This window comes from Chiloscyllium punctatum, chromosome 10, assembly GCF_047496795.1.
Source record: "Chiloscyllium punctatum isolate Juve2018m chromosome 10, sChiPun1.3, whole genome shotgun sequence".
In the NCBI taxonomy this organism is placed as follows: domain Eukaryota; kingdom Metazoa; phylum Chordata; class Chondrichthyes; order Orectolobiformes; family Hemiscylliidae; genus Chiloscyllium; species Chiloscyllium punctatum.
The window spans coordinates 73184771-73203920 of record NC_092748.1 but is presented as its reverse complement, the minus strand read 5'-3'; the positions used below and the strand labels follow the sequence as shown (position 1 = coordinate 73203920).

Sequence of the window (19150 nt, the reverse complement as noted above, 5' to 3'; positions counted from 1 at the left end):
TCAACTCCTGAGAATTTCTAATACTTAAAATCAAATGTGTCTGTATTTAAATAAAAATCACACTATCGCTTAACGAACGAAGGAAAAAGTGACTTACCACACACTTGTTGCTTAAGGAACTTCGACAACTTTCAATGAATGAAAACCTGAGCTGGGTCGTCAACACTGAACAACCCCAACACGGTGGAAGTGATTGCACGGAGTACCGAGCGAACTGTTCTCTCCCATTTGGTTCACTAATACCCCTTTTTCGGGCAGAAAATCGTCTGTCTTGTCCTGGTCTGGCTTGGATGTGACCCAGATGCATGAAAAGCAGACCCCTCGCCCAAACAAAAAACAAACAGCAATGCAGTTAACGTTCAGAGAGTGATGAACTCGCCAATTTGAAAATGCAGTGGGATTTTCGAACGAAGCAAGTCAGCTTTCATCACCTGCGGAGCCCAGGGCACTACAGTTCCCGATTCCAGTGCGAACCAACACAACAACCGGGTGCAGGGAGCCGCCTGCCGCTCCCGCGCCACCTGAACCTGGCCCTCCGCACTCTCAGCACCAACTTCCGCCTCGTTGGAAACAGGTGTGCACACCCAGGTAGGAAGGCAGGCAAGTGTACGCATGCGCCAGCCCAGGACTCCAGGTGAGCTCGCACCGGGCTCCCCGGGGATTTAAAGGGACCTGCAACTTCCCTTGTGCAGAGGGAGCTGTCACATCCGTATCACCATCGGCGTCCAGCTGCAAAAACACGCTGGGGATTTTATTTGGAGGGTGGGGGAGAGTGAAAGGGTCCGCAGCGAAGAGGTGGACGGAGAAAGTGCGGCGCTGCTCCGGGAGTTGGGTGATTTTTTTAACTCTGTCCAACACGGGCACCTCCACATCCACTGCTCTGGCTGTCGCTCATACTAAGCGACCACGTGCAGTATTCAGCCAGGTCCCGGGATGAAAATCCAAGGGGGGAGAGCACCTTACCCAGGCCCCCAGCAATTGCTCAAAAGTCACAGACACATTCCACGGTCGTTCCAACAATCTCTGCAAAGGTTTACCATTTTTGTTGTACGTTGTGGACTAATTGTATTTTTCCTCTTTGTGCATCACTAGTTTTAAAAAGAAACTAGATCACAAACAGTTGTGATCTTTGGATCACAAACAGTTCGTTAATCCAGAGGACTCGATGCAATGTTTCAAAAACGCCCTGAAAACCAAAGTGTCATTCATTTGCGTAAAATTCCACACACTGGTACATTGTCAAATGCGAGTTGCCACACTAGCTCCACTTCAAAGCTACAAAAAGTAGGCGAGATTTTAAGATCATGATTGAAAACACTAGTTCCGCTCTCCCGCTGTTGTATTTTTGATCTAACCACAGCAATAGGATACGGGTTACCTGGAGACAGCAGTTTCTATCTGCCTAAACCAGCTTCTCGGAATCACGTTGTCCGTTTCATTTAACGTTAACATTCTTTTACGTTCCGAAATCCGATAGATGGAAAATGTCTCCTCATAGAGTTATAGAGACATTCGGCACGGAAAGAGGCCCTTGTGTCCACATAGACCATGTCAACCAAATTGATCTAGTCGCATTTGCCAACATTTGGCCCATATCCCTTTAAACCCTTCCTATTCATATACCCATCCAGATGCCTTTGAAATGTTGTAATTTTACCAGCATCCTCCACTTCCTCTGGTAGCTTATTCCATACACGCACCACCCTCTGCATGAAAATGTTGCCCATTAGGTCCCTTTTTATATCTTGTCCCTCTCACCTTAAACCTATGCCCTCTAGTTTTTGACTCCCCTAACCTGGGGAAAAGACTTTGACTACTCCCTCCATCCATGCGCCTCATGATTTTATATCCATCTATCAGGTCATCCCTCAACCTCTGATGCTCCAGGGAAAACAGACCCAGCCTATTCAGCCTCTCCCTACAACTCAAGTCCTCCAACCCAGGCAACATCCTTGTAAATCTTTTCTGAACCTTTTCAAGTTTAATGGCATCCTCCCTCCTGTTAGATTAATTTACATAACAATCTATACCTAGAATGAAGAGTTCAGGAATTAACATTTTGTCACAAAGCTCTTGCTTTCTTCAGGACTCTGATCAGTCAAATTGACAAAGTTTTGTGCTCAGTAAATGATGACAGGAATATGTACAGCAGATTCAATTTCAAATCACTGGATTGTTATATTGCCAAAGGAGGCTATTCAGCCCATCTTGTCTACAATGGCTCTCTCAACAAGCATAATGACTTTAATACTATTTTCCTGCCTGAAATAACTTCAGAGAGGCTGGTATCCCATTACCGGGTCACCTTTTATTTACACATTGATTTTAGTACTGCCTCAGGCACCAGCGTGGTGGTACCTCTGACACTCACCCTTTTTATCTGTCAGCTAGGGTTCCCTGATTAACAGCCCCATTCAGCGAACTCATATTCTAAGAGGACCAGCTGGATGATCTGGTTACAACCGCTACACTGCCTTTTCCCCATAGTGCAGAATATTGTTTCAATTTAAATTATCATCTAGTGCTCTCTTGAATGCGTCACTTTAATTTGTCTCTGCCACATCTCCTAGCTCTCCATTGAGATTAACTATGTGTGAAAAAGCATTTTTACTCAACTCACATTTGCTTCTTTTGCAAACATTTTAAAATCATGCCCTCTGGTTTTCAATTGTTATCAGAATGGGAACTGTTTCTCCCTATCTACTCTGTCCAAGCCATTCATGATTTTCAAAGCTTCTATTAAATTTCTCAACTTTCTCCTCTATAAGGAACGCAGTCATAACTTATTCAACCTTTCCTCACAACTGAATTGTCTTATTCCTGGAAACATTCTCAGATAATCTTTTCTGAACTCTCTCCAATGCATTATATCCTCCCCATAGTGTGACACCCAGAACTGTACATAATGTTCCAGCTGAGATCTTCTTGTGCCTTATACAAGTCAGCATAATTTCCTTATTCTATGCCTCTGTTAATGAAGCCTAGGATGCCATATACTTTATTAAATGCTCTCTCTACTTGTCCTGTCACCTTAAATGATCTAAGCACACATACAGCCAGGTTTCACTGGTTCCGCACACCCTTCAGGATCGTGTTCTTTACTTTAATTATATCTTCATGTTCTGTCTCCCAAAATGTATCACCTCACGGTTTCTGGATAAAATGCCATCCAGTGGATCTATGTCAATTCAGTGAACTTGCTGATGTCCTTTTGTAGTTTTACACTGGCCTCCTAACAGTTTACAATGCTTCCAAGGTTTGTATCACCCTCAAACTTGAAAATCATCCCCTGCACACCAAGCTCTATATCATTAATATATATCAGGAAAAGTGAAGATCCCAAAACTAACCCCTGACAGGTTCTTCTACAGACCTTCCTCCATTACTCTTGCTTCTGTTTCCTATCCCACAATCAATTTTGTATCCATGTTGATACTGTCGCATTTATTCCATGAGCCAAAACCTTCCACACAAATCTGTTGTATAACATTGTATTAAATACCTTTTGGAAGTCCATGTATACTGCATCAACAACATTACCTAAATCAACTCTCTTAGTAACTGCTTCAAGAAATCTCAAGCAAGATAGTTAAACATGAGTTACCCTTTAAAAAAATCTTTGTTGGTTCTTCCTAAATAACCCACAATTTTTCATGTGACTATTAATTCTTATCCAATATAATTGTTTCAAGAAACACTGAAATTAAACTGACTGGTCTATAATCAATGTGCTTATCAACATAGACGTTCTTGACCAAGAATTGATGTTGAGACACAATCCCTAATGGCAATTGTTCATAGAGAAGTGCATCCTCCCTATGTTCATGGCACTCACTGCTCAGCAAGTTTGTTCCCCATGCACCAAATTCTGAATCGAGTTCCAAGTAGTCATTTGGTCTTTTGTCTCTCTGGCATAGTTTGACCATATTTACCATGCAACCTAAAACCTCTCTCTTAAAAAGACAGACTTTAATGAGTCACCACCTAATTGAAATGCTGAGAAATAATGCATCACGATCATTCAATTCAAAGTAATATTTTGAACTCCTAGAAGTGAGTTTAGAAAAAAATTGGCAGGTGGAGTATACTGTGGAAAGACGGAACTCACCCACCTTGACAGAAAGAATAGAAAACTGTATATTATTTAACTCTGCAGTATAGAGAAGTCTTTGTGTGTTAGTACATGAATCATGTGAAGTTAGTTATGGCAAGTTATTATTAGGAAGGCAAATGGAATGTCATTGTTTATTGTAAGGGAAATGGAATAGAACCATAAAATCCTTTGTGTGGAAGCAGACCATTTGGTCCTTCAAGTCCACACCAGCCCTCCAAAGAGCTATCCTACTCAGACCTCCCCCACTCTAAACCCTGCATTTCCCATGACTAATCCACCGAGCCTGTACAACTCTGGATACTATGGCAGCTTAGCATGGCCAATCCACCTTATCTCTACATCTTTGGACTGTGGGAGGGGAAATCCAGGCAGACACAGAGAGAATGTGCAAACTCCACACGGACAGACCCAAAGCTGGAATCAAACCCAGGTGTCTGGCACTGTGAAGCAGCAGTGCTAAACACTGAGCCAATGTGTTGCTCATTATAAAGGTTCAGAATATTTGTCACAATAGTATAGGGCATTAGTGAGACCAATCTTGAGCACCACTTGCAGTTTTGATCTCTTTACTTGAGGAAAGTAGGCCATTCAGCCCATTGAGTCCACATCGATCCTCTGAAGAGCATCCCACTCAGGCCCACCCCATCCCTGTAAACCCTGCATTCACCTCAGCTAACCAAGCTAGCCTGCATGTCCCCGGATACCGCGGGCAATTTAGCATGGCCAATCCACATAACCTACACATCTTTGGACCTGTGGGAAGAAACCAGAGCACCCAGAGGAAACCCACACAGACACGGGGAGAATATGCAAACTTCACACGGACAGTCACCCATGGCTGGAATCGAACCTGGGTCCCTGATGCTATGAGGCAACTGTGCTGGCCACTGTGCTGCCCTGATATTGTCTGATATACAATCAGAAGCATTTCAGAAAAGATTCACTCAGTTGTTTTCTGGGATGAATGGGGTTATTTTATGAGGAAAGGTTACAATATATCCATAGGACTTTTGAAAAATAAGAGGTGATCTTGTTGAAGGATGAATACTGACAGCATATTTCCCCTTGTGGGAGAGACTACAACTAGTTTAAAAGTAAATGCTGAATCACTATTGTCAGGAGTGAGGTTTTGTTTTAATCCCAGGTGGTTGTTTGTTTGTGAAATTCAGTTTCCCAGAAAGCTGTGAAGTAGGGTTAGTGAATATTTTTAAGGCTGAGTGATATGATTCATTGATAAGGGAGTCAAAAAGGTTAAGAGATTGACAGGAAAATTGAGTTTATTATTTAGTAAGCTCTATGAGGTGGCATACATTCAAATATGCTAAAAGGTAGGATCTAGGATAATGTCTAGAAATTATGAAGAATATTGTGTATCCATTGCCACTTTTAGAAAGCATTTGCAAATTAATGTATAGGATGAATAAGGAGCAAGTTGGTGTCAGTATTATTGTAATTTATTAATAGGTATCTGAGATAAAAATAGGATGATATAAGATAACTGGGTTGAATATTAACCAAGCAGGATCTGGAAAGATGGCTACTATTATAAAATACTTATCTAAACTAAATATGAAGAGGGAAGAGTTTTATGTATAGGTAAGCAAAATGAAGTGTCTGCTGACACCAGAAGTACAATGAAAATTTCCAACTGTGTATGTCAGCAAATGCAGCCTTTATAGTATTTGATTCTTTTTGCTTCATTGTCAAAAAACTTTGTTCTTATTGTATCTAAACTTGTTTTCCCTTATTTACAGATTTTTTTTTGTTAGTTCCATTGGATTATTATTCTCACATTATTCACCTCGGGCTTTATTGAAAAATACAATTAAACAAAAAACAAAAAAATTAAACAAAAACCAAACACTCCAAACAAACAAACAAGAATCAAATATGATTTGGAGGTGTCAGTGTTGGACTGGGGTGTACAAAGTTAAAAATCAGGTGGGTGTCAACTACCTGATGAAGGAGCAGTGCTCCGAAAGCTAGTGCTTCCAAATAAACCTATTGGACTATAACCTGGTGTTGTGTGATTTTTAACTAAGAATCAGATACTGCTAAAAGTCTATGTTTCTGCCTTCATTTATGCTACCCAGCCTGCTGAGTGTTTGCAGCATTTTATGCTTTAAAAACTAAAACTGTTAACTAAACATATAGGACGATCAAATACATAAACCTGAATAGCAGCTGTGCACAAAAGATGAGTTGGAGAACAATGTATCAACAGGAATTATTGCTGAAAACATTACAGAAATAGATTAATTTCAAAAATGAAATGAATTCAATATCGAGGGATATAGACTATTCCAGAATGATTAAAATCAAGACAGGAGGAACAGTATCCTTATTCATGAAGGGAAATTGCAAAATTAGAAGAAAATGAAAATATAACTCCCTCATCTACTCATCTACTGTTCACACTCTAACCCATTCCTCTATTGACTTGACTTTATTATTCCATTGCCCTCCTTATTGGCCTCCCACATTCTTCCTTCCATAAATTTGTAGTCATCCAAAACTGTGCTACTTGTGCCATTACTCACATTAAGTCCCACTCATCCATTATCCGTGCTCGCTGAATACTCCTCATATTTAATAGTTGAGGCCCCAGAACTGATCTTTGTGGCACTCTACTAGTTACAGTTTCAACCTGAAAACAATATGCTTATCCAGGTTTTGTTTCCGGTGAGTTAGCCAGTCCTTTATCATTATTAATGTATATTAAACACCGTAACTCTCATCTTCTGTGGTAACCTGTTATGTAGCATTTTCTTGAATGCCTTTTGATGTCCAAATACTCTACATTTGCAGCCGTTTGATGTAAGGGCTTTAGACCCATGGAACACCATTGCAATGAAGCTCATTACTGAGCATAGTATAGATAGTTAGAAAAAAAAATGAGAACATGAAGAAGTCAGAAACGTGTGCAGAGAAGCATGTGGATAAAATAAAGCTTATTAGGCAATAGAGATTATGGAATGGTCTTTCAATAATGTAATAGATAAGAGACTGGTGTATCTCTGATTACCACATATTTTAGCATTTAGTATTAATATGCACAAAAAATATTATAATGGAGATAGCTCTTGACCTTGCCTCCATCTTGAACACAAACCCTTGAATGAGGATATAAAACCACACAACAAAACACACCCTGCTTGTTACACACTGAAAATAAAACCTGATAAATTTATCAACCATGATTTTCACATCACAACATCATATTGACACTGGTCCTGATTGTATGATGATTCTCTAAGTGTCTTGCTCCTACCACCTTTTTGAATGTTTCATACATTTTCTGAATATTATACCAGCATGCCTATAATTCCTGTATTTTGTCAAGCTGTTTTTTTGTGTCACTGTGTTACACTTAATTTTTCTAATCCTTTGAGATCTTTCCAGAATCAGTGGAATTTTGGAAGTTTATGAACAATGCATCTACTATCAATGTACCCAATGTTTTCTAAGAACCTGTAACAGAGACCATCAGGTCCTGGGGACTTATCAGGCTTTGATTCCATTATTTTGGCTGTTAACCTTTTTCTCTACTGATCATGAATTTTTAAAATTTCCTCCCTCCTTTTTACTTGCGGGTTTTTTTAAAAACTATTTTTGCGATGCTCTTTGTGCCTTCTACAAAAAACAACGTTTTCATAGACTCTGCCATTTGCCCCGTTTCCATTATTATTTTAGCAGCCTCACCCTCTATGGGGCCAATGCTCACCAGCCTTTTTACATACTGCTCTTCCTTTCTCTATACTTGTAAAAAGCTTTTCCTGTCTATTGTTCATATTTTTTGCTAATCTTCTCTTACATTCCAATTTCTTTCTGATTTTTTTACTGGTTTCTAAAATAGTCCCAGTCTTCTGGGCTATGACAAATCTTTGCAGAATAGTCCATTTATTTAAATTTGTTGCAACCCTAAATTTTTCCTGTCCAAAACCCATTGTCATGATTTTAACTAAAAACATATAATCATGTTTTACTGGTTTCTAAAATATTCCCAGTCTTCTGGGGACTCCAAACCATTGTAGAATTGTCCATAGTTTATTTAAATTTGTTACAATCCTAAATTCCTTAGTTAGTCAAAGATGGTTTAGCCTTCTTGTGAAATCTTCCTTTCTCACTTGAATAGATATTAGTTGAGAGTTATGAAATGTTTCCTTAAATATCTGGCACTGCATCTTTACCATCTTACTTTCTAACCTATTTTCCAGTCCACTTCAAACAAGTTTGTCTTTGTGTTGTTATGAAAATGATTATTGAATATTTCATTGAGGATTGAATTTTTTAGGGTTGTGGGAAAATTGAAGTCTTTGAATTTCTCTGTGTTTACCAAGACAGGTTTACAAAAAAAAATTGAAAGGATCTTAAACATTTTTTTTAAATCATGGATTTCAGTTCTTCAGATAATAGATATCATTTGCTTGAGCTATATGGCTATTTGATTAATAGTGACTGGATTGGAGAGTTCCTTATTTATGTGTGATTTTCAGGTGGGGAACAAGTAATATGTGAGGAATGGCAGCCCAGTCTATCTCTCCAACCTCTGAAAAGAACTGTCTTGTTGAGTGCAGTGTGAATCCTGTTTGTTCTTCTAAAAGACTAATTGAAGGAAAATTTCAATATTGTATTTCCTGAGCAAACTGTGTTTGTAAAGAGGAGAAAGTGAGGACTGCGGATGCTGGAGATCAGAGTCGAGGGTGGGGTGCTGGAAAAACACAGCCGGTCAGGCAGCATCTGAAGAGCAGGAGAATTGATGTTTCAGGCAAGAGCCCTTCATCAGGAATGAGGCTTGTGAGCCGAGGAGATGGAGAGAAAAATGAGAGGGAGTGGGGCTAGGGGGAAAGTAGCTGAGAGTGTGATAGGTAGGTGAAAGTGGGGGTAAAGGTGATAGATCAGAGAGGAGGGTGGAGTGGATAGATGGGAAGAAAGATGGACGGATAGGACAGGTCATGAGGGTTGTGCCTAGTTGGAAGGTTGGAACAGGGATAAGGTGGGGGGAGGGGAAATGAGAAAACTGGTGATACACACATTGATGCTGTGTAGTTGAAGGGTCACAAGGCGGAAGATGAGGCATTCTTCCTCCAGGCGTTGGGTGGTAAGGGTGTGCCAATGGAGAAGGTCCAGCACCTGCATGTCCTTGGCAGAGTGGGAGAGGGAGTTGAAGTATTCGGCCACAGGGCAGTGGGGTTGATTGATGCGGGTGCCACGGAGATGTTCGCTGAAGTGTTCTGCAAGTAGGCATCCTGTCTCCCCAATGTAGAGGAGACTGCATCGGGATACAGGATAGCCAGGAGGGAGCTGAAGAAAAGGATTAGGAGATCTAAGAGAGGGCATGAAAAATCTTTGGGGGGTAGGATCAAGGATAACCCCAAGGCCTTTTATGCGTATGTGAGAAACATGAGAATGACGAGAATGAGGGAAGGTCGATCAAGGACAGTAGCGGGAGACTGTGTATTGAGTCGGAAGAGATAGGAGAGGTCTTGAATGAGTACTTTTCTTCAGTATTTACAAATGAGAGGGACCATATTGTTGAAGAGGAGAGTATGAAACAGACTGGTAAGCTAGAGGAGATACTTGTTAGGAAGGAAGATGTGTTGGGCATTTTGAAAAACTTGAGGATAGACAAGTCCCCCGGGCCTGACGGGATATAACCTAGGATTATGTGGGAAGCAAGAGGGGAAATTGCAGAACCTTTGGCAATGATCTTTTCGTCTTCAATGTTAATGGGAGTGGTGCCAAGGGACTGGAGAGTGGCGAATGTTGTGCCCCTGTTCAAAAAAGGGAATAGGGATAACCCTGGGAATTACAGGCCAGTTAGTCTTACTTCGATGGTAGGCAAAATAATGGAAAGGGTACTGAGGAATAGGATTTATGAGTATCTGGAAAGACACTGCTTGATTAGGGACAGCCAGCACGGATTTCTGAGGGGTAGGTCTTGCCTTACAAGTCTTATTGAATTCATTGAGGAGGTGACCAAGCATGTGGATGAGGGTAGAGCAGTGGATGTAGTGTACATGGATTTTAGTAAGGCATTTGATAAGGTTCCCCATGGTAGGCTGATGCAGAAAGTCAGGAGGCATGGGATAGTGGGAAGTTTGGTCAGTTGGATAGAGAACTGGCTACTCGGTCAAAGTCAGAGAGTGGTGGTAGATGGTAAATATTCAGCCTGGAGCCCAGTTACAAGTGGAGTTATGCAGGGATCAGTTCTGGGTCCTCTGCTGTTTGTAATTTTTATTAATGACTTGGAAGAGGGAGTCGAAGGGTGAGTCAGTAAATTTGCAGATGATACGAAGATTAGTGGAGTTGTGGATAGTGAGGAGGGCTGTTGTCGGCTGCAAAGGGACTTAGATATGATGCAGAACTGGGCTGAGGAGTGGCAGATGGAGTTCAACCCTGTCAAGTGTGAGGTTGTCCATTTTGGAAGGACAAATAAGAATGCGGAATACAGGGTTAAGGGTAGGGTTCTTAGTAAGGTGGAGGAGCAGAGGGATCTTGAGGTCTATGTTCATAGATCTTTGAAAGTTGCCACTCAGGTGGATAGAGCTTTTAAGAAGGCCTATGGTGTATTAGCGTTCATTAGCAGAGGGATTGAATTCAAGAGTCGTGAGGTGATGTTGCAGCTGTATAGGACCTTGGTAAGGCCCCATTTGGAGTACTGTGTGCAGTTCTGGTCGCCTCATTTTGGGAAAGATGTGGAAGCTTTGGAGAGGGTGCAGAGGAGATTTACCAGGATGTTGCCTGGAATAGAGAATAGGTCGTACGAGGATAAGTTGAGAGTACTAGGCCTTTTCTCATTGGAATGGTGAAGGATGAGGGGTGACTTGTTAGAGGTTTATAAAATGATCAGGGGAATAGATAGAGTAGACAGTCAGAGACTTTTTCCCCGGGTACAACAGAGTGTTACAAGGAGACATAAATTTAAGGTGAAGGGTGGAAGGTATGGGGGAATGTCAGGGGTAGGTTCTTTACCCAGAGAGTGGTGGGAGCATGGAATGCACTGCCTGTGGGCGTGGCAGAGTCAGAATCATTGGTGACCTTTAAGTGGCAATTGGATAGATACATGGATAGGTGCTTAAGCTAGGACAAATGTTCGGCACAACATCGTGGGCAGATGGGCCTGTTCTGTGATGTATTGTTCAATGTTCTATGTTCTACGTTCAATCAAATTCATGAGATGTAATTTCCCGTGTACAAAACCATTTTGACTATCCCTGACCAGTGCTTGCTTTTCCAAATACATGTAAATTCTGACCCTCAGGATTCCCTCCAACAACCTGCTTACCAGCAATGTCAAGCTCACCAGTCTATAGTTCCCTGGCTTTTCCTTACCACTCTTCTTAAACAGTGGCACCACGTTTGTCAACCTCCAGTCTTCCGGCACCTCACCTGTGACTATTGATGACACAAATATCTCAGCAAGGGGCCCAATATTCACTTCCACAGCTTCCCACAGAGTTCTAGGGCACACCTGATCAGGTTCTGGGGATTTATCCACTTTTATGTGTTTTAAGACATCCAGCACCTCCTCCTCTGTAATATGGACATTTTTCAAGATGTCACCATCTGTTTCCCCACATTCTATGTATTCCATGTCTTCTTCACAGTAAACACTGATGCAAAATACTTGTTTACTATCTCCCCCAGTTCCTGCAGTTCCAAACACAGGCTACCTTGCTGATCTTTGAGGGGCCCCTCATTTCTCCCTACTTATTCTTCTGTCCTTAATGAATTTATAGAATCCCTTTGGATTCTCCTTAACCTTATTTGCTGAAGCTATCCCATGTCCCCCTTTTGCCCTCCTGATTTTCCTCTTAAGTATACTTCTACTGCCTTTATACTCTTCTAAGGATTCACTCAATCTCATCTGTCTGTACCTGACATATGTTTCCTTCTTTTTCTTAACCAAATCCTCAATGTCCTACAACTACCAGCCTTGCCTTTCATCCTAATAGGAATATACTTTCTCTGGGCTCTCAGTATCTCTTTTTGAAAGCTTCCCATTTTCCAGCCATCCCTTTACCTGTGAACATTTGCCCCCAATCAACTTTTGAAAGTCTAATACCATCAAAATTGGCCTTCCTCCAATTTAAAACTTCAACTTTTAGACCTAATCTATCCTTTTCCATCACTATTTTAAAACTAATAGAATTATGGTCACTGGTCCAAAAATGCTCCTTCAGTCACCTGCCCTGCCTTATTTCCCAAGAGTAGGTCAAGTTTTGCACTTTCTATAGTAGGTACATCCACATACTGAATCAGAAAATTTTCTTATACATACGTTACAAATTTCTCTCCATTAACACTATGGCAGTCCCAATCTATGGTTTGGAAAGTTAAAATCCTCAATCATAACCACCCTATTATTCTGACAGATAACTGAAATCTCCTTACAAATTTGTTTCTCAATTTCCTGCTGAATATTGAAAGGTCTATAATACAATCCCTATAAGATGATCATTCCACCCAAATAACTTCCCAAGATGTATTCTCAGGAATATCCCTCCTAAGTACAGCCATAATGCTATCCCTTATCAAAAACACCACTCCACCTCCTCTCTTGCCCACTTTCTATCCTTCCTATAGCATTTGTATCCTGGAACATTAAGCTGCCAGTTCTGTCTACTGCTGAGCCACATCTCTATAATTGCTATTTAATCCCAGTCCCATGTTCTTAACCATGCCCTGAGTTCATCTGCCTTCCCTTTTAGGCCTCTTGCATTGAAATAAATGCAATTTATTTGTCAGTCCCACCTTGTTCTCTGCTTTGTTCCTGACTGTTTGACGCGCCCCTTTTCCCAACTGTACCATCTCAGATTGATCTCTTTCCTCACTATCTCTCTGGGTTCCACCCGCCACTTTTGTAATTTAAATCCTCCTGAGCAGTTCTAGCAAATCTCCTTGCCAGTATATCAGTCCTCTTTCAATTCAGGTCTTCTTGTCTAGATCACTTCTATCCCAGAAGAGATTCCAATGATCGAAAAATATGAACCCATCTACCCTGCACCAGCTCCTCAGCCACTCATTCATCTGTTCTAACTTTCTATTCCTACCCTCACTAGCTCATACCACCAGGAATAATCCAGATATTACTACCCGTAAGCACCTCCTTTTTAAATTCCTGCCTAACTTTATATATTCTCCCTTCAGAATCTCACCCATTTCCCTTCCTATGTCGTTATTTTCAATGTGTACAACAATCTCCTGCTGATCTCTCTCCCCTTTGAGAGCATTCTGCACCCTCTCCGAGATATCCCTGATCCTGGCACCAGGGAGGCACTGCTGTGTCAGACAGTAGTCCAGGTTTCTTTCTCTGACTGTGTGGTCAGTGACTTTGCCTGTCTTCCTTCTTTTTAAAGTGCCGTTGTTTTGACCTTTTCTCCCCCAACATTCCAAATCAGTGCAGTCGCATATCAAACAGTAATTGCTGCTCTGGATTTCGAGGAAATCACCTCCAACACCTAAAATACCTCAAAAAAGGAGCAGCTCTTACAGCCACACTTTTCCTGTTCTCCATCTTGGATTACCCAGAATCCATATGACACTAAATTAACAAATAACATTTCATTTAAAAATAATTAATGCTAAATGAAATCGCATGAGCAACAAGGGCTGGATTTTTCCACCATGGAGAAGGGAGTCATGCTTTGGAATTTTCATAGGTGTGCCCAGGCATGGACTCGGGGACTCGGTTTGTCTTCAGCTGCGGTGGTGGCAGTGCCAGGAGCAGGGAGTCCTGGCTACAGCGATGGGTCACTGCAGTGGAGACAGTGTGCAGCGCAGGGCCCCCTTGAGGCCCAGGACACATTGCAGAGACTATGCAGAATCCCTAGAGCTATGTTGGAAGATCCCTTATACAAAGATGAACTCTACGTATGTAATTTCCTTTTGTTCCTATTGTAACTCAAAATAGTGCCAGATTGTGGCTTTAAAACACTTTTCCCTATATCTTTCTAGATACATGTCACAATAAAAAGCTCATTTTTTTTCCCAGTTGAAGGTAAGTGATTCAATCATGATTAGATTCCCTCCAGTGTGGAAACAGGCCCTTTGGCCCAACCAGTCCACACTGACCCTCCAAAGAGTAACCCACCCAGACCCATTTCCCTTGACTAATGCACCTAATACTATGGGCAATTTAGCGTGGCCAATTCACCTGATCTGCACATCTTTGGACTGTGGGAGGAACCCAGAGCACCCAGAGGAAACCCACGCAGACACAGGGAGAATATGCAAACTCCACACAGCCAGTCACCCGAGGCTGGGATCGAACCTGGGACCCTAGTGCTGTGAGGTTGCAGTGCTAACCACTGAGCCACCGTGCTGCCCCCCAACATGCAGCCCTACTTGACCTGAACATTGTATTAATCTTGAGTCTCCATATGAAATGCCATGGCAAATTATTCAGTGTGTATATAATGGTTCAGATCTTCCAGTTCCAGATGGTTGGAGACCAGACATACTCAGATGGAATCCTTCAGTTGTAATGTTAGTTGGCTTGTGGGAATTGCCCAGGATGTTTGAACTTTCATTGAGCCAGTCCCCGGCACCCTTAGACAAATTAAAAAATTCTGAGCGAGTATTGGAGACTTTGGACAGCTCTAAATTTCTTACCTGAACGGTTATCCAGGAAATGTTAGAAATATCCTCGTCTAACTTATGAGTAACCATAAAACTTAACACCCCCAATCATTCAAGTTGATATCTACTGACTCTGTGCTGTGACTCTCGAGCTACATCCCTGAACCGTGACTCCTCCCCAAAACCCTTGGTTGACCTGACCTAACCAGCTGATCAGCCCCCAACACCTCATCTTGTTCTCTACCACAACTACTCCAAGATCCAACCTAACTCCCCTCCCAAGTCAAATGCCCCAAGCCACCTGCTCTTCACCTAATTGCCACCATGCCAAACTCAACCACCACCTACAACCTACTATGCTAACTGTTTGTGTCCCTACCAACTTAGCAAACTGCCACCTTGGCACCCTGCCATCTGCTGTTCTAACCCTTACCCATTTAGCTCGCTTACTCTACCTCGTTACCCACTGTATCTGACAACACATTCACCTTATGCATTTACTTTCTCTCTATAGTTTTTAAAAGATGCTTTGGCACATTTCAACTTGACTAATACTTCAGCTAGTGCTATAGCAAGGAGATTTTCTGCAGACTGTTTGCATGCTGCTCTGTCTCAGTCAGTTCTGAAGTACCCTCCATTGGAAGATCACTCAGAAGAATTGGAACAACTTAAATGTCTATTTTGTTTTGTTTGAAATAAAGGGAGGAAGTTTCTGGGCACTCCTGGAACTTTTAGAAGGGCAGGTACAGCAAGTTATTCAGCTGGGAAGAGAAACAATCAGTTTCCTGACAGCAAAACAAAACTTTCCTATTACATTCGCAGAACCTTTCAGGTGAGTTGACATTCATAAGGATGTCATGAATACTCAATAACACCCCAGCCCACTGGAGTTATGTTCATGGGCATAATCTTCTTTGCCAAAAATGTGAAATGTGTGTTCACAGACAAAACTGTATGTATGAGGCAAGTGCCAGGGAGAGTAAACTTCTTCCTCTAAATTCTGGTGCCATTACTTGACACCAACCCATTTTTTTGCACAATACCTCAGGGTATCATGAATCCTTTCCATTTCATCTAGTACACCTGAAGTCTCAGCCTTACATGGTCTGGCTTGTTGTTGTGAAATGCTGACAGTGTAAGGGGTGAATGTTGACTGGGTGACAGCCCACTAGGCTGACCCAACAAGGTACTCAAACTTGCTGACTCCAGAAAACCTGACTGGGACAGGCAAAGTGATTCAATGGAAAAAGGGTCTGAAAAGGAAAAAGGGCTGTACAGGAATGGTTCACAGAAGTGCGGGCTACATGAGATAGAATGGTGTGGAATGGAATATAAAAAGGGTTGGTTGTCAGAGGTGTGGCAGCACCCTTGTGAATGAAGGGAGCAAAGTGGAATGCTTAGGGGGAAGTCGCAGTGGTTGGGGCAAGGGGACAAGGAAAGTCAGCAGCTGTAATATAAGGGTAGGGGACACTCTGGGGAAGTTAGATGTGCTGGGAAGGGGGAATAGGTAGGTGAACAGAATAAGGTGGAGTGGTTTAAAGTTGAGGTGGGTTGCTCTTGTGGTGCAGAGGTAGTGTCACTGTCTCCAAGCCAGGAGGCTTGGCCTGAAGTCGCATCTGCTCCAGAGTTGTGTAATCACATTTCAGAATAGGTTAATTAGAATAAAGTTGAGGTTGGGCCAATGGGGCAATAGTAATGTATTGGTTATGTCACTGGATTTGTTGTCTTGAGGTCTAAGGTTGAAGTTGGAAGGCTCTTGTGGTGTCCCTACCTCTGGGCTAGAACCAGCAGGTTCAAGTCTCATCTGCCCTTGACATATTGCAACAGATCTGAATAAGTTGATTTAAGTTCTGGATGTAGGTTTGCTTGCTGAACTGGAAGGTTCATTTCCAGATGTTTCCACCCTACTAGGTAACATCTTCAGTGGGCCTCCGGGCAAAGCACTGCTGATAATCTTCTCAATCTTCTCAAAACTTGCTAGGTTGATTTAAAATATCTTAATCTAAGGTCAGGCATAGAGATAGGAGCTGGATCAGGATGAAGAGCAGGAATATTGATGGCAATATTGATGACTAATAGACTCAGAGGGAGATTGAAGAAGGACAAAGAGGCCACCAGAGGAAATGAGAATTCCACCTACATTTATATGGGAAAACATGTAATCTAAACGGAAAGGGATGAAGCTAAAAAAAAGGTTACAATCACCATCTTTTTCAAAATTGATCTTCAAAGTCAGGATTCTTAGAGAATGTGCAGTGCCAATAGAAGGGATCTCAAATGTGTTTGTATAGATGTTCCTGCATAGTACAGATATACCCAACAATAAAATCAGTACTTCAGAAAAATATTGTGTGAGCATGCAGTTAAAGCCAGATTCCTTAACAAAATGTGATATTACTCCTTTAATGTTCAGCTCATTTGTGACTGCAGGCAACCATCTTTGTAAGTATGTATCCACTAACTAGGGAATTGTCATGACACTTACATTCTGCACAACATCCTAATTCCCTAAATGTTTGTCATCTCATACCATCTCCATTGGCTCACTGATGACAAAAGGTATGCCAAGAAGGCATGCTATTGACCCTAATATGCAATCTCAGTTTGATGGCGAACAACATTACGATGCTGACCATGCATCCACCAGAATCAGCACTGATCAGATGATTAGTCTTCTGTACGTACATTACTGTTGCTTGAACTGTTCAGGAGGAGCATTGCAGTACTCACTGAACAGGGTATCCTGTACAGTGACTGGTTGCTGTGCCCTGCACAACCAAGCTTATGTATTGCATGAGAGGGGAAGATTAACCCTCCCCCTTGCCTGCATAGATGAGGATGAAGAGAAATGCGACAGTGGCAAAGATGGTGAGGGACCCAACGGTAATGATAAAATGCTGAGGAAGCCAAGGCAGTGCTGACATGAGGCAGACAGATTCAAACACGCTATTCGAGACGAGATTTGTGGGTGAATGACTTTGTATTAACACATGGTGATGTTCAAAACCATGAGCCAATTCTGGTGCAGAAGCATTCCTGCCTTCAATGGAATGCTTGGCTTATAAATTTAAAACATTAATCTACTTTGTTTGGCATAACTTGTAAGTTCCCTTTCAGATTTGTTCCCTTCACCACAATGGCTTCCTGTTCAGTCTTCCAGCCAGAGCATCAGTATGAAGTTATGCAGCATTTCATGTGGGTTGCACTTATATGACTCCAACCATCATTTGCAAGGAGCATTCATCTCTCATTGAGATATGGAGTAAGCTATTCTGATTGACTCCCAAAACTCAATGATCTAGCTTAAATGTACATTCTCTAGATGTTGTATTTCTCCAAGAGGCCAGCAATGAAGGAGCACTTTTTGCACTGCTGCACATGATATGCATGTAAGTGCCCATGATGATCATTGTCCCTTAAAGTGGCCAACAAGAATAATATTAATAGTCAGAAACCTCAACTGATTGAAAGAAACCATAAGACTGATGTACAAGTGCTATAATTTGTGTCATACACAACATATATTCACTCAAATCATTCTTTACCTTCTGCTATACTCTGGTGTGACCTTGACTATGAGGAAGCCTGATCCTTTGCCACTTTGTTGCAGGTGAGTTCAGAGGTCATCCTCTGGTAGTTTGGTGCTTGAGGGCTCTGGCCTCCTGGGGATTTCCTGCAGAGGTACTGATGTATCCTCCTCAGTCTGATCTGATAGAGGTGTTTGGGTTCCTGGCAGAGGGGATGTGGATGGCAGAGCTCCTCTGGAGTGTCCTGAGATGACAGTCACTGGTTGCCTGGCTGTTGCTCCTCTGTGGCAGCTGGCTATGGCACCTCCCTCACCCATAGAGGAGATGAAGGTTCTTGGGCACCCTCTTACTGAGCCAGTGAAGGAATGATGGAATGGAGTGAAGGTTTGAGCACAGACCTGGCAGGTACTTATTGTTCTGCTGATCTCTCCACAGCAGTTACCATTCGATCATGAAAACAGTAATGCACTCACATACTGGAGCCATGACATCAGGCAGAACTTGGGCAGCTGCCTGTCCCTTTAGCTCCAGACTGTACATGATCTCTAGCACCTTTGCCAGAGGTTTCCCTATTTGTCTATGTATCTCTGTAAGAAAATCAAACAATTCTAGAGATGTGCCTTCAGACTTGTTCGGTATGGGAAGTGGATCCAGAGGCTCTGTAGAAATTTATAAAGATTTCTTAATGTTGCACGGTCTGATAGTTGGCAACTAGAATTGCACATAGCACTTCAACTGTGACCGAACCAAAGCTTTGCACACAGTTCCAATGCAGCCTCCCCGCTCTTATCATTTATGCCATGATTGATAAAGGTAAGTGGAGGAGAAAGTGAGGATTGCAGATGGTAGAGATCAGATTCGAGAGTGTGCTGCTGAGAAAGCACAGCCGATCAGGTAGCATCTGAGGAGAAGGAGAATCAATGTT

General features: G+C 42.0%; 1 protein-coding gene across 4 annotated transcripts in view; it reads right to left on the bottom strand.

The window, feature by feature from the left end:
- galnt3 (UDP-N-acetyl-alpha-D-galactosamine:polypeptide N-acetylgalactosaminyltransferase 3 (GalNAc-T3)) overlaps positions 1–19150 on the bottom strand; it is an 82167-nt gene that overhangs the window by 50233 nt on the left and 12784 nt on the right. Inside the window, exon 1 of one of the 4 annotated variants that reach the window (XM_072579506.1) lies at positions 432–620. The exons of 2 other annotated variants lie outside the window; for them this stretch is intronic. The gene's annotated coding sequence lies outside the window, so the exon portion shown is untranslated. Of the gene's footprint in view, positions 1–97; positions 621–19150 lie in introns of those variants that run through there. One more of the 4 variants, XM_072579502.1, reaches the window with a different exon arrangement.